Genomic DNA, 15,989 nt, shown 5'->3' with positions numbered 1-15,989 from the left:
ATGCTTTATCTTGAAATCAAATAAATCCGTAGTGTGGGTTTCGCGATATCGAACTCAGAACTCACGGAATAAAACACAATGTGGCACACTGGAAGTATTAAAGAAAAAAGAAACGAAAATTCTTATGACAGTGGGAAAGACCTTGGAGGTCTTCCGCTTGGTATTACATAAATCATCTCAGTCGGAAGAGATGTAAATCAGGGAGAGAAAGAGAGAGAGAGGGAGAAGACAATATAGATGTAAATGAGTACCGACACCGGCTCCTTACTCACCTGGGCCAACGGTAGGTAGACGAGTGCTTCCTTCACTAGCCGCTAACCACGTGCGTGTACCACCGAGTCACTGCCCTGCAAAAGAACAGGCGGACACTGCTACAAAACGACGGCGACCGAAACTAACCGATATTTTCCGAATTGTATGATCGTCGTCAAGCATCATTAGTTTTCAAAATCTTAAATGTACTAATTTCTTTTGGAACAATAATGGATAATTTCACACATTCATTCATTGCATCAGATTTTATTATTTTGTCTATCTCCGATGATGGTTTACTAATATTTTTGAAGGTGGTGACACTACACGGAAGTTTCGCTGGAACAACATATTTTGGTTGATATCAATCGCTTATTTATTACATAGGATTATTATTCGTCCGCTATTGAGCGGGATAATCCCGGTTTGAAGATTCTTGTTGTGATATCCCGCCGGTTTGTATTTTTTCATGATTTGCATTCCTAATAATTAAGGCTCGGATTTCCATGACATGTATTTTTTTCATCCTGCCATCTTTTTACATATCTAACTAAATATAAACACATTTCTGACTTGTGAACAGAAAAATATAGTTTTGATTGGTGATATAAATATATATTTGTACAATGTTTTAGTTTCAGGTCCTATCTGGGAATAAAGTGACATAAAACAATATTTTTGTTATATTTTAGGTGAATTTCACTTATTGCTTAGAAATGTACTGGCAGTGAGGTTATCTGGATCTTTTTTTTCTTTCTTAGAAATATCTAGCCTTATGTAACAGGATCGCCACATCCATCTCTGTGTCTTTATCCTCCACCACAAACATACCTCAAGTTCATATTCGGTATATTAATAGAAAATAATAGAAAATATTAATAGAAAATATATTATTCCTATATTAATAGAAAATATTTCCATCTACATACTGAAGCTTTACGATGGTGGTGGAATTGTGGTTTAGCGTCTCTTTCAGCAGTGAGACTATGTGAGACGTGGACTTACAGCTTAACGTGGGATCCGAAACACGTGAGCTCCCGCCAGGAATCAAACCTCGGTCTTCCGCACTAGAGAGTGTATTATTATATTCTTTATTATTAAGTATTCTGCTTTTTGGCAGGTCCTGGGACTAATGACTTTTTTCTTTTTAATTTTAGGTTTGGGCTGGAAAATGTTTCTTCCACGTTTCTCGAGTTTAGGCTTCCTTTTTAACTCCCAATTTTTTCTTCTATTTTTCAAATCATGGATCAGTTGTGTTCTTCTTCTTCCTATTCCTCGCTTTCCTTCCATCTTCCCTTCTATGCTGGTATGAAGAAGACAATTTCTTCGCAAAATGTATCCAATCCAATTAACCTTCCTACGAAGAATACTGGCTAGAAGCGTCCTCTTCTCTCCTATCCGTTTTAAAACATCTTCGTTTGTTGCTCTCTCTGTCCATTTTATCTTCTCTATCTTCCTCCAACACGACATTTCGAAGCTCTCTAAATATTTCTTCTCTAACTTCCGTAATGGCCAAGTCTCTCAACCATACAGTTCAGTTACTCCATATATAACACTCGACCAACTTCTTCCTTAGTCCAATATTAAGCCTGCTAATCAGTGGCGTAGGGAAGGGGTAGGCCTAGGGACCCCCAAAAGGTTCTGACAATTCACTTTGGTACTTTGATGTTCGTAATTTTTTATCGGAAGAAACAGTAACTGCGTTTCATGTACTCAATTTGAAAACAAAATATGTCACTAAACGGTTCCTAGGCAAGCTGAGTTCGCCAACATCGTCTTTATTCTTTAAAAATGTCAGCATTTTGGGGTCTTTATTATTATTAAAACTAATTCTGGCTCAACAAACGCATGCATATATATATATATATATATATATATATATATATATATATATATATATATATATATATATATATATATATATATATATATACACCTCCCAACACTAAGGCCCCCCCAAACAAAAATCCTGGCTACGATACTGTTGCTAATTAAGAGTAATTTTTTTCTTGTTGAATGCTTCTTTAGCTATGAGAATTCTTGACCTGGCCCTTTTGGTGCAGTAATAATAACAATAATAATAATAATAATAATAATAATAATAATAATAATAATAATAATAATAATAATAATAATAATAATAATAATAATAATAATAATAATAATTAATAAGCAGATTCCGTGGAATTTTCCTGAAAGTAGGACTCAATCCCTCACTGCTGAGAACCATACGTGGTGTTGTTTCGAGAATTTTTCCTCCTTCAGAGAGAGCCATCTGGAAACCAGAAATCATATCCATCAATGATCCTTACGTCCCGTTCAATAAACCTTCATTTATTTGTGTGTGTCACCAAAGCTTACAAGTGAGTGAAATTCTAACGCTTAGTATGAATGATTTCACGTTACAGGAGAATTTTGCTTTGAGTGTATAATAATTATCTGAGTGATAGTTGCTGTTGTAATTGTCACCATAAATGAAGGTATTGGAATAGGCCTATCACGCAACTACGGTTGTATTTTTAACGTATGAGTTGGGAACACTGCTTGCAATTGGAAAGGCAGGAAAAGCTATCTGCTGACCAGGATCACAAGAAATCTTCTTAATTGTATTAGAATGGAGGCTGTGATGAAGACAAAGGGTAGGTCAACCTTGTATTAGACGTCACTAGATAAGATGAAGCAACAAGCAAACTTCGATTGCAATTGCAGCTACGTATTTGCATTTTTTTGAACATATATTGTATGTTATAGAGGCAGTGTTCCGTTAATGTTAAGTCCTGACAAAATGAAAGGGGTGACGCGAACTTTTACCTGAAAGGGGTGACGCGAACTTTTACCTGAAAGGGGTGACGCGAACTTTTACCTGAAAGGGATGACGCGAACTTTTACCTGAAAGGGGTGACGCGAACTTTTACCTACTGTAAGAACTTGTGAAGTTTTATTTATTTTATTTCATCCCAGTTACTGTATTTCATATACTTGCGTTGTACTTGATTTTCTGCCATATTTTATTCACTATGTAGTATTTTCATTGGTTGTTGAAACAAACAAACAAACAAGAAAAAAATCTGCAGTACACGTTTCGGAAGATTTTAAAAAAAAGTTAATTATTAGATAATTGAACGTCTGGTACAATAGCTGAAACGTTGTTTTTGTCTGCTTACAAAGAGATGATAAGAATAGTCCTAGGTACACACAAAAGGTGTTAATGAAATTTCAAGAATTCCCTTCTTTCCTCACACAGTCTTCGAGTTAGTTCATTTTTCAACTACATATTCTATTTGTCATCTGGACTTCTTGAGGTTGAAATTAAGACATAATAGATATAAAGAATCAAATACGTCATCATGACGAAATGAGATTTGCGTTGTTAACACTTTCTCCATGGATCAGCTGTCTGTGTGCAGTTAAAAGCACGTGCAAGTACCAATTTAAAAGTATGAGCACAATTATTTACTCTAATAGTGATTTAAAAATTTATTTTATTGTTTTTCTCTACAGTAGTATCAATTCACAATGGAGCTTAAATCCATTGCACGAATCTGCCACCTTAAATTGTTTGGAGGGAGATCGGTTGGAAGGATTTCGTCGTCGAGGATCTGGCAACTACTCTGAGTCTGTGTCTGAGACAAGAGACGACCCGCTCGGAAGAGTAATACTCCCGGAAGTACGTTTTTTCCCGCGCTACTCTAGCCAGCTGTTTTACGCGCTATCCTAGTCAGTTGTTTTAAGTTGGTCACAAAATCTATATCATTTAGTACAAGGGGAACAAAACGAGGCTTATATCATAGAGTACAAGGGCAACAAAACGAGCCCTGCGGGGCTTCTAACCCGTTCCTACTACTACTACTACTTATCTGCACAAAAGTAAGTAAATGACATTTTTAAGTATTATTTTCGTATTATTTTAATTTAAAAAGTGTTATAAAAATGAAAAAAATTGTTAAAAAACTTTCCTCGGGTCGGGTTTGAACTCACGCCAAAAGACAATTTCGTTACTAGCATATAGCCCACTCGGCCACGAGGACCGACAACAACAATCGTCTGAATTCTGCTATTTGAATGCTACGTGGCGAGACATAGATAACGCCAACCAATCAGAACTGCTTTCCGTTCCTAATTCCGGGAGCATTACTCTCCTGAGCTAGTCCTGACAAGAGTGCATTACATCAGTATACTTCAGAATTGCAAGGTGTTTCCTCAGGAATTACATTATTTTGAGTTGTCTCTTGAGCAGGGATGTAATGGGGTGTATACGGGAGTATATGGCGTATACCCACCTAAAATTTTTATAGTTGGACCTATACTCACCTTAAATTTACGAAAGAATGAGCTTATATGGTAGTGCGTATACGCCAAGTAATCTTGCGTATACGCTATACTTTTGAAAACGATCAAGCATATACCTACCAAAATTTCTAGCATTACACCACTGCTCTTGAGCCAGTACCACTTTAGTATGAGTAGGAAAAGGAAGTAGCGATGAAAACCGAAAGCTTGAAGACAAGTGTGAAAGTTAATTTCTCTCCATCAACAATTAAGATAAACCACAGTGTATTGTGTATTACAAGTTCTCTCGTCTCACAAGGAGTACAATATCAGCTGCCGTTACTACCATAACCACTTAAAATAATGCAGCACTTACTGCGGAGAGGCACGTGTTACAATTGTCGCATATTTCAAGAAAGGGTTAATGCCGAAAAGATTTTTTTCTTCACAGAACCACTTCAATTTAGTCATTCTCTCTCGGTTTCTTTTGTTATGAGTTCAGAAATGACGAAGGCAAAACGGCGTTTATCAGTTTATCTGACGGTGAAGTTGTGGTAAAATGTTCAGTAGAAATGGTCAGGACTCTGTGTGTGTGTGTGGGGGGGGGGGATTGCTTCGAAACTCAAAGACATTCCACTATCGAAACAAACTTACCAGAAGAGTTTAAGAACTGTGCTCATGTTCACAATAAATTAAAAATCGTATCAATGATTAGTTTGAGTATTTTTCATTCGCCATTGGTGGATCGACCGAGGTAAAGGATACAGCTCAGCTTTTAATGTGTATTAGAATTATTTCTAAGGATTTTGATGTTAATGAAGGTCATCTTCCTGTCACTCCATTTCATGGTACTACAAAAGACAAGGATATATGAGGAAGGATCGGAAACTAAGGTTACAATGCTGATATTTCTGGAGTTTCATCTGTTATAGAGGAATGAGGAGGTGTGGCAATTGTAATATATGGAATTGCAACTATGCAGAGTTCCCGATACCTACGGCACTAGTTGTAGATAAACATAAATGACGACTCGTTTGGAAAACTGGTCTCGCGAAGAAGTCTGTTCAGTTATTCGATTTCTGTGGGCAAAACCGCTGAAATTCACCGGCAGGTGGTAGAGGTTTACGGTGAGATTGTAATGTCATATCAGCATGTCACAGAGTGATGTTTGTGACTGGTAGAGAAAATGTCATAGACGAAGAGCGCAGTGGCCAACCCAGCACAACATCAACAGATTTGAAAACATTTCAAGTGGAGAAGCTAGATTCAGGACAACAGGAGGATCACGTTATGGCATCTGATGGCAGAATTGGGAATGTCGTTCATAAGCGTCCGTCGCTTCACTTCAGACAAAGAGATGAAAGAAACACTTCGAGACAACGTGGCTGAACACGCAAGGACAGGACTTTTACCAGGAGGAAATCTTCAAACTCATTCCACGGTGCGATAAGTGCATCAACCGATATGGAGACTATGTAGAAAAATAATGTACTACCTGTTGGATGTATTGGTTGTATGAAATAATATATATGCGTTTCACTGCAGGCTTTGTAACCTTACTTTCTGATCACTCATCGCATATCAGCAATGAAGGAAGTGTTAAATGTAATTGTCGGTGCAAAGCAACTTCTGCAATATTTGCTGATTGTGCTAAATCAATGCAGGGATCTCATTCTGGCTTAATTGGCTTATTGCGTCAAGGTGGTATTATATGTCCACCTCTGCATTGTATTATCACCAAGAAGCTCTGTGCGACAAGTGGGAAATGTAATGAAAATAGTGGCAAAGTGTGTTAATTTCGTAAGAGGAGAAAACCGATCTTTGACCCATTGCAAATTTCTTTCTTTTTTTTTTTTTTTCTAGTACTTGAATCGATCCAGGTCTCCTTCGTGTATTGAGATGTATCTGCGTCTCTTGCGCATACGGTCTATCTGCGACGTACCTACGCAAAGTAAAAACACGTATTTTCTGTCTTCGTTTCTTCTTTCTTCTTGCTCCTTACCACCCTTTTCGCTCATTTCCGTAACACATTGTGACAATGATGTACACGCGATTAGTCTATTTCCGGATGTTCTGGTTTCTTCGCATCCTTCTTATCTTTGTGCTTTTACAATTATGTTATTTGAAATTATGGAGCTTCGCTGTTTCATTTTAAATTGCTACTGTAAACCTGAATAGGAGGAAATCATAAACATAACTTGACTCGCATGTGATTTAGTCTCGTGCCCTGCGCCATGGCAGATATTTCTAATAAATGTTTTATGTTAGACTGAAGTTAGACGATACTAACGGAAAAAGGTATACTAAAAATCAAGAAGACATGTAAGGAGAGAAAGGTTTCTCCGTTGCAAGTTCATGTTCAACACGAGCGTGTTCATAAACGACGTCAGGCAAAGTTTGTAAATTTGAAATCATTTTTTCAGCTCAAAACATCTGAACCAAAGATTAGATCACATAGTTTACGACCTCGTGAACCGATATTTAACCCCCAGCATGAATTGTGCTCTGTGATGTTGAATTAAATCAATATTATAGAGAAATTTGCAAAGCGTTTCCTGTGAGAACGACTACTTTGGATTAGAAGATTCAACAGGTATGCAGTGAAAGAAATGATCACTGGTCTAAATCTGTGCTGAGGAGTATACAATCTATTTCAGATCTTCATGCTGCAGATCCGTGGTATCATGAAAAAGGTAGTGTGAATTTTCGGACTGAAAAGGAATTTCTGCACAATTTCAAGAAGGAGCATTAACAAAATGCAGACGATCTGAAGACAAAGTTCAGCGTGATTCACTGCCACTGCCAAATACCTAGAAGAAGATGATGAGGAGCAATTGACAGTAGTAAACCTGATCAAGAAAATGGAAGAGCACTTACCATCTGATAGCCAAGTTTACTCATACAGCACTAAATTCATGCAACGCAAGCTACCTAATCATTTTGTTGATGATCTCATAATATGTAGTATCGGTAAAAAAATAAATAAAATAATAAGATATTTTGACTTTTCGAAGAACATCAACAGTAGTGTTAAAAGAATGTCATAATATGAATCATACAGACATTGATGAAGATAAGGCCAACATTATTCTTGCAGAAGCAGCCCTTATATACGTGCATGCATAATTTATAACAAATAAATGCAAATATCCAAAGTAGAAATGTGGAAATGTTCAGTATGTAATTGACTGTGGAGATCTAATACATAGAATTCCATGTTATCGTAATGAAACTTGTTGAAGAAATACCGGTATGTATTTCGTACATCTCATATGTGAAGCGACGATATGGCAATGCAACTTTTGTGTTTGATGGATATAATGAAGAGTGTCCTACAAAAGTCCGAGTCCACCACCATTGTCAGATTTAAACACAATCAGTGTTTCCAACCGTTCTTTTGATTGCTATACAAAGCCAAGCCAGTTTGTTACATTTCTAGGTCTCTTCTTGCAATGTACTGGGTGCTCTGTTATCTATAAAACAGCTAATACTGATTTGCAGATTATTAGTGAGACGCTCAATGCTGCTTAAAATGACACAACAGTTGTTGATGATGACGACATAGATCTTCTTGTCTTACTTATTCATTATATACCAGACATTCCACACAATGTGAACCTATGTCCTAAACCAAAGAATACGAAAGACTGTTACTTTATGATATTAAAACTTGCAAAAGTCTTAAGTCATACTGTTTGCGACAACATATTATTTTTCCACGCAATCCTCTAGTGTGACACAACATCACGACTACAAACAATAGGAAAACTAGAAGTTTTTAAATTATTAGGTAAATGTGAAGAATCTCGAAACTATCTATCGATAGTGAAAGCGCAGACGGCAGAAAAGGAAGACGTAATTAGGTCTGGAAAAGCAGGAGTAGATCTGTTGTATAGTGAACAGCCAGCCACCAATGCTCTCCAAGTGAAACCTGTGGTACTGCCGTGCACTGAAGATGCCTGCTAGCATCACAGTCAGCATATCTACCATCAAGTGCAACAGTGGCTAGCTTATAACCTCTAAACGACCATTGAGCAACTGCTGCGTTCATTCTTTAAACCTCAATAGCTCATCCTCTAACTAAGCTAAGAAGATAATTATGGTATCGATGTATTTACTGAAGGATGAAGCTTTTTGATGCTATGTATATGGGAGTACCACGGCTGAGGGGAAAGGATGAAATTCGTGTTTTTTGTTTTTGTTTTTCTGCATCATTTTTTGGGGGGGACCCTCCCTCTTTGGAGGTACACTCATAAACATTGGTATGTGAAGCAAATAAGTAATCTACTACATGGCAATACCCTATATGTGTACTTGTTGCTTATATGGAGAAGGATGGTGGAGCTAAATTGGCCATTTTTTTTTTAAATATCTGTGTTTTACGCAAATTACATTTATTTTTTTTCGGACGGTTTATTCTTCTTCTACTACTACAAATATAGCAAGAATTGCAAAAAAAAATGTTATCTAGTTGGAATCTGTTTCATAAGTTTTCCAACTTTTCAACGATGTATCCTGTGATAATTAGAAGAGTCACCAGGGCCGCCAACGTGAAGGTCTGCAACAGCCCTTCGAAAGTGATATACAAGATCTTTTTATAGGAATTTCGATCTGATTTTTATCTCACTTTGCACTGCAGCAATGACTGTTTATATATATATTGTATCTATTGTCGTAAGTGTGTTTGCTACACATTAGCATAATTTTGTCAGCGTATAGTGACTGTAAGGGTTGCCAGGGCCCCCTAATTCTATTTGCTTCACCATCAAATACGCCGTATATAGTATTTTGGTAATTATCATGTTAAATGTTGAATTTCAGACCTTATCATATGGAATTCAATGGTAGACTTTATGTCCTCGTTTTCAGCACACTTCAATTGTTTAAAAATTGTTGATAAAGATTCTGTTGCAATTTTGTTCCTCATCACTGTTTTTTAGAGCTAAATTGACTGTACTATCTATGTCTGTGCAATCTCATCACAATCGGTCTGTTACACCGGAGTATCCTGTCTTGTCAATGTTTCATTGCCTCTGTTTTTAATGTCGGTGTTTTGATTGTTGATGTTTTAATAGACACCCGTAAATCTGACGATTTCTGGTCTAGAGTGCCATAACTGTATACTATAAATCGGGTATGCATGCATGCTCACATAAGTTAATCCCTTCCTTGTTGTTCTTGGTCAGCAATCTTCCTTTACACTTTTCACTTTTCTCTTTTAAAACAAATCCAGATTATGTTCCCGTTCTTGAAATTTCGATACTGTTGTACTGAAAACCCTGGTGAAAAGCACAAGGTTTCTTTTTAGAGGTTTCGATTACTATGACAGTTTCCATCAGGTGGCCCGCACTGAAAAGAGACGAAATAAAATATAATTAAATATCAAGAGGTAAATACATCAGGAAAAAGATGTTAATACACAGCATCTTAATACATTATCTTAATGGATAAAAAAAGCTAGAGCACTCCGTCCACAATCTATACAAGGCTGTTTGGCTCTTCCCGGATTTTCCGTCCACAATACTTGATAGCTGCTTGAATTTTCAGTACAAATAAATTTGAATAGGCCTAACTTTTTAAAGACGAACAGTCACCTCTGTAGAAAATGTTTTTTTATAGTTGAAAAGAATTATTCAAAAACAATTGTGCAATTAACGATCAGAATCCAAGCACCGACGCTTTCCACTTGTTTTCACAAATGTTGTAATTTCGAAGTGTGATCTCTCTCTCTTATATACCCCTTACCAAAATCAGCCAATCAGAATGAATCACATAGTATTAGGCTGTTTCATCTCCATACCCACCCTCTTCATTATTATATTCATTCTGATTTGGAGTAATGGGGGTGAAACGGTGCTTCTAACGCACGTTTCATGGTGTTTACCACAATTGTCTCGCTGTTTAAGGGAAAGTTTTGAACAGTACTGCAAATATCCAAGCAAACTGGTTTTCTCGTTGTACTGCAAATGTCCTAATACAATTTTTGGCTTGTCGTCATTAGTTGCAAACCTTTATTTAAAACTTCAGATAATTAAAATAATAATTTCCCCAGTTACATTTATATGTATACCAATTCAATAGCTCTTACTTGCATGTAATAGTTTCGTTTACCGTAAAATCTATCATATAGTATATTATCTCATCACATTGTATCTCTATAATTTGTAAACTATAGACCTTCAGCAATATAAACCGAGTTCAAACTGGGGTCAAATGCCGCTGCAGCGAGGTGGAAGAAATGCCAGGCCTTTGGTGAGAGTGTCGTGACAATACGGACAGTGCAGCGGTGGTTTAACAAGCTTAAGTACGAAGACGAAATACTTGAAGACGCACCACGTGCCGGAATGATCTTCAGGCAGCAATTGAGGCGAACAGTGGCCGGGCATGTGAGGAACTGGGACTATAATTCAGTGTGAGTGAAAAGAAACATTCGGCAGCACCTCCATCAACTTGGGAAGCACTACAAGTTGGGTCGATGGGTCCCACATGATTTGACTCCGGGCGAGCAGACACTTGTGTTTCTTAGCTGTCTCGTCTGAGGAAGGAGCCATTTCTGGATAGGGTATTGACATGTTGACACTTCCTTACAAGGTACTGATATGTGATGAGAAGTGGGTCCAGTACGAAACTTTGTGGCGCCGTCATCATTGATTAGTATCCCATGAACCGGTTCCAAAACAGCCGAAACCAGCACTGCACCAGAAGAAGTTCCTTCTGTGTTTGGTGAACTGCTTACGGCATTATGCATCAGGAACTGCTACCAGCTGGTCAGAGCATCAATGCAACTGTGAACTGCCAGCAGTTGAGCCGTGTCCAGGAAAAACACAAAACTTTGGAGAAAGCACTTCTGAATCACAAAGGGGTTCTCCTGTTAAGGACAACGCTAAGCCCCACGTTGCTAGGATGACCCGGAACACCATTCTACTCCTTGGATGGGAAACACTATTGCACCCACCATACTCCCCGGACATTGCGCCGTCCGATTATTACCTGTTCCATTCCTTGGACAATCACCTTAGAGGAGGCCAGTTCAAATCCCTAGTAGAGGTGCAAAATACAGTTGATACTTTCTTCGCTTCACGGCCACCAAGTCCAGTTGCAAAAACTGGACGCATACGAATCACGAGGGGGGAGGTTTTAAAATTTACAGATTACAGTTTGGGCGCCAGCATTATTTTTAAGTTATAAAATAAACAAGTAAAGGTGATACCACACCGTCTGTTAAGTAATACCCTACAATTGCCAGTTTAATGAACTGCCTAAAGATTCCCAATATTTTTTCTAAGTGTTGACATCAAAATACCTACATACTAGGCAATGGTTGAGAACTAGGAACTGTCCTGGCTGAAACGGGACGTTTTGTCACCTTAACTGTATGATTATCCTTCGCTGCTAAACATGATGCCATTACGAAAAACGATCTATAATGATGACTATATTTAAAATCAACGATCTATAATGTTGACTCATATTTGAAGATTAATATCAATAATACCGATAATGAACGATACCTAATAACGGCTAATATTAGAAGACGATCAATAACACCAGAAACAACGCTCTATAATGAAAACTGACATTTGAAAGCATCTACAATACCGGTAAATATTGACTGATACTTAAAAGCTACCTGTAATATTACTTGTAAGTAAACTGGTATGAAAATATTAAGACTGATTTCTGATGTCGCCAGAATTGAAAAGCTCATGAACGAAATAATAGAAGATACAAGAGTATTAAGGAAACTCAGGTTGCAAAGGAAGTACAGGGGAAAATATAACAAAGGTATGGTGAAATCAAGAGAAGAAATGAGGAGTATGTAGGCAAGACATTAATGAAAATATGGTGGAAGAAGACCAAAAATAATATATATTATGTAAAAAGAGACTTAAAACCAAAGTTTAACTAACATGAGATAGAGTTTACCAGATCTTTCGTTTTTCTTGTGAGTTTTACATTATTATTATTATTATTATTATTATTATTATTATTATTATTATTATTATTATTATTATTATTATTATTATTATTATTATTATTATTATTATTATTATTGCCTAAAACGATTTCATGCGTTTTTAGACTTCTCAACTATGCTATGAGTAAGTGTCGGAAGTATTATACAACGCATTTGTCTGTCCGTTAGTCTATTGACAGGTATCAGAGCGAAAAGGGTAAGAGATACTCAGAGGTGCGGTTTTCTGCAATCAATTCAACATCCCAAGAATACGTTTCGCTTCCACCACTTACCCTCTATTTCAACGGAAAGTAATTCAAATTAGCAATTAATAGATAGCGGCAAGTGATTCTCTGTAATCGAGTCAGTGCCTCAAGAGAGCGTATCGTTATAGCCCACAACACTCTACCAACACGGAAAGAAGTTGAAATTTCATACTACTTCCGGTTTCAACACTGTTTTCATACGGTATAAGCGGTAAGCGATATCGAGATGCGGTTTTCTGCAATTGATTCAGCGTCCCAAGTATAGGTTCCATCTCCTCCGTTAACCCTCTATTAAAAGCGAAAGTGGTTCAAATTAGCCATTTCCAGTTTCAACATTTATAGTCATAGAAAAGAATGGTAACATATGGCGACAAGTAATTTCCTGCGATCAATTCAAGGTCTTAAGTAAAAATACCATCATAACCTGCAACCAAGGGCGACCATCAGGAAGGGGGCAAGGTGAGGCGCTTGCCCCTCCCTAAGAGGAAATTGTACTTAGTAATATCGAAAACCCAATAGAATTTTTACATTAGTTACATCAAGATTTGAAACTATTTGAAACGTCGCTTATACTTTGCCCCCCTTGGAAACCACAACATGGGCGCCCTTGCCTGCAACACTCTACCAAAACCGGAAGAGCTTGAAACAAAATACAATAGGTTGTGATTTTACCTCCTATGTAACCGACACCCGAGTCTTATGACTAACTAAGATTAATTTGGTTTTAGCATCTTAACTTTGATTTGTCAAGACCATCGCGATCAAAAACCCAGTTTTAATCGATCGTGATATATTATACTGATGTCAGAAACAGAAGCTACTGTAAACTAATAAAATCACAACTCCAAGCGCTTGAGACTTTCGATGTCCTATAAGGGTTTTTTTTTTTTTTTTTTTTTTTACCTATAAAAAGAATGCTTGACTTAAGACAGCAATCCTAATTAAAGTACAGTTACAAGGCTAGAAAGATTTGTGGAATGTAATTGGTTGGTTAAATTTGAATATAGCGTCACTTTCAGCATCGAGGCTATATAAGATGATAACTTACGGCTTAACGTGTAATCCACATGATGTTCCACCGAGAATTGAATTATACTTTTTGTGTGTATGTTTTATGGGTTGCAATTATTTTTAATGAAAATGTCTAGTTTTCAATCAAAATTATTTTGCGTTACTTCTTTTTGTTCACCTCAACCATGGGTTGGTGGACAACATGGAAATTTTAAAACTTTTCTCTCGATTAGGAGAGCTGTTTTATACTTTGATAAGGCTCTTCTTCGTAACTGCATCTAGATATTCTATCCTTGGTCTTCCCCATCCTGGTTTTCTTTCTGCCTTTCCCTCTATCAGCACAGTGATCCAATCGGAGTGGCGAATAAGATGGCCAAGCACGCTGTTTCTTCTCTTTCCTATTATCGCCATGATCTATCATCCTTTAGTAAATTTCCATTCTTCTTCATTTCGGTCCATGATATGCGTAGCATTCTGCGCCAACACCACTTTTCAAATGCTTCCAGCTTGGATATTTCAGCTTTTCTCAATGTCCACGTCTCTGATTCGTACAGCGCCACGCTCTATACCAATGTCTTAATAAATAGTTTACGAACGTCCAGCGACACATTTCTTGATGTTAGTAGTCCTCTTTTCCTATTGAATGATTGTTTAGCCTGTGCTATTCTGGAACTTACGTCTTTTTCACTTCTTCCATCTGAGGATATTAGACTTCCTAAATAGGGAAACGTCTTAACGTCGTCGATTTTCTCTCCATCTAGCCATACGTTTGCCCCTTCCTGTCCTGCTCTTGTGTATTTTATCACTTTGGTTTTCTCCTTATTTATTTTCATTTTGCATTTTTTTTCCAGTTGGTCGTTCAACTTTGAAAGTGCTTCCTGCAAGTCCTTCTCGTTCTCCGCTATCAATGCTATGTCATCAGCAAACCTTATTGTGCTGAAAACTTGACCATTTATTTTTACGTCTTTCTCATTTTTATCAAAGAATTCTTTCATAGCCTCTTCTACATAAGCATTGAACAGGAGAGGTGAAAGTCCACATTCTTGCCCCACTCCTTTACTTATTCTTCCTTTCTTCTGATCTCTTCCTATAACAGCTATCTGGTTCCTATAAAGTTTGTATCTGCGTTACTAGTGAAACAATATCCGTTTCTTTTCCCCTAAAAATCACAAAATGTGAATTTTTTTCTCTCTAAAAAATCTTGCAATCCTAACAGATCACGTTTTTGACTGAGAAAGACAGAAACGAGTGATCAGACATGTTAGTCCTACGTAAGCAGCAAGAGACCTCGTAAAAGGACTTTAGTAAACAGGAACACATTTAATCAATGAAAACTATCAATAGCATTAAGCATTAGTTATTGGGATACGATATGTCATGAAGTAAAAGCGGGGATACCTCCTTTAATGTCTTCGTTTTGGCATAAAAATGACTATACTCGTATACATGCTTCCTTCCCTTTGTTTATTTTATTTTATTTCTTAAAACCCATTTTATGTCTTATGATAAAGAGTTATTTTGGAAAATGATTGGTTTAAATGCTTGTTTTTTTTCTTTTTTTTAATGATTGACAAAAGATCACAATACATATGCTTATCTTTTACAGTTTTTAAGATAAACGAAACACAAAGAGGGATGTCGTGTGCGCCTTTGAAGCACGGGGTTCCAGGTTTAAAATTTGAACGCATTATGGTAGCTCAGATTTCATCTTGAACTGTAGCTTAGATCCACATCTCATATACCCTGGGTGCTGAAAGGGACGATAAAGTCCAATCCAACCAACCAAACAAAACAGGGTATAAAAATGTAAGAGACTCTACTCAGAAATTTATGAAATCTTATTTCAAAGAAAATTCACTCGGATCAGATCAAAGACAAAAAGTACGGTAATCTTCATAGAAAAGGTTTTTTTAAAACCATTTTTTATCTTTAAATTCCGTTAGTTTGTTCTTCGGCGTAGGGAAGAAAGAAAGAAAGAAAGAAAGAAAAGCAGTTCGAAATGAATTTACGTTGTCAGTCAAGCATTTGAGTGACTACCCTATTACATATTCGAGTCAATCGTGAGTAACGCTGACACAGGACCTTCAAAACATTTAAGAGTTGCGGGTTGCATAAACATCTAGGTGAAAAATATTTAAATATTCCTAATCGTTTAAAGGGAAGACGTCTCAGTTTGCTGGTCACACTGGTCTAATAGTTCAGTGAGGCTCATAGTTGTCATTACCTGCGCTGTC

General features: G+C 37.0%; 1 protein-coding gene across 2 annotated transcripts in view; it reads right to left on the bottom strand.

The window, feature by feature from the left end:
• LOC145668342 (uncharacterized) overlaps nucleotides 1-407 on the bottom strand; it is a 97,967-nt gene extending 97,560 nt beyond the window's left edge. Inside the window, exon 1 of one of the 2 annotated variants that reach the window (XM_081736101.1) lies at nucleotides 273-407. The gene's annotated coding sequence lies outside the window, so the exon portion shown is untranslated. The remainder of the gene's footprint in view (nucleotides 1-272) is intronic. The other variant, XM_081736102.1, reaches the window with a different exon arrangement.
• Between the last annotated feature and the right edge of the window lie 15,582 nt (nucleotides 408-15,989).

Source organism: Thermobia domestica, chromosome 13 (assembly GCF_964235325.1).
Source record: "Thermobia domestica chromosome 13, izTheDome1.hap1.1, whole genome shotgun sequence".
Classification (NCBI taxonomy): domain Eukaryota; kingdom Metazoa; phylum Arthropoda; class Insecta; order Zygentoma; family Lepismatidae; genus Thermobia; species Thermobia domestica.
The sequence above is the reverse complement of the archived record's forward strand: the minus strand, read 5'-3'. Positions and strand labels throughout refer to the sequence as shown.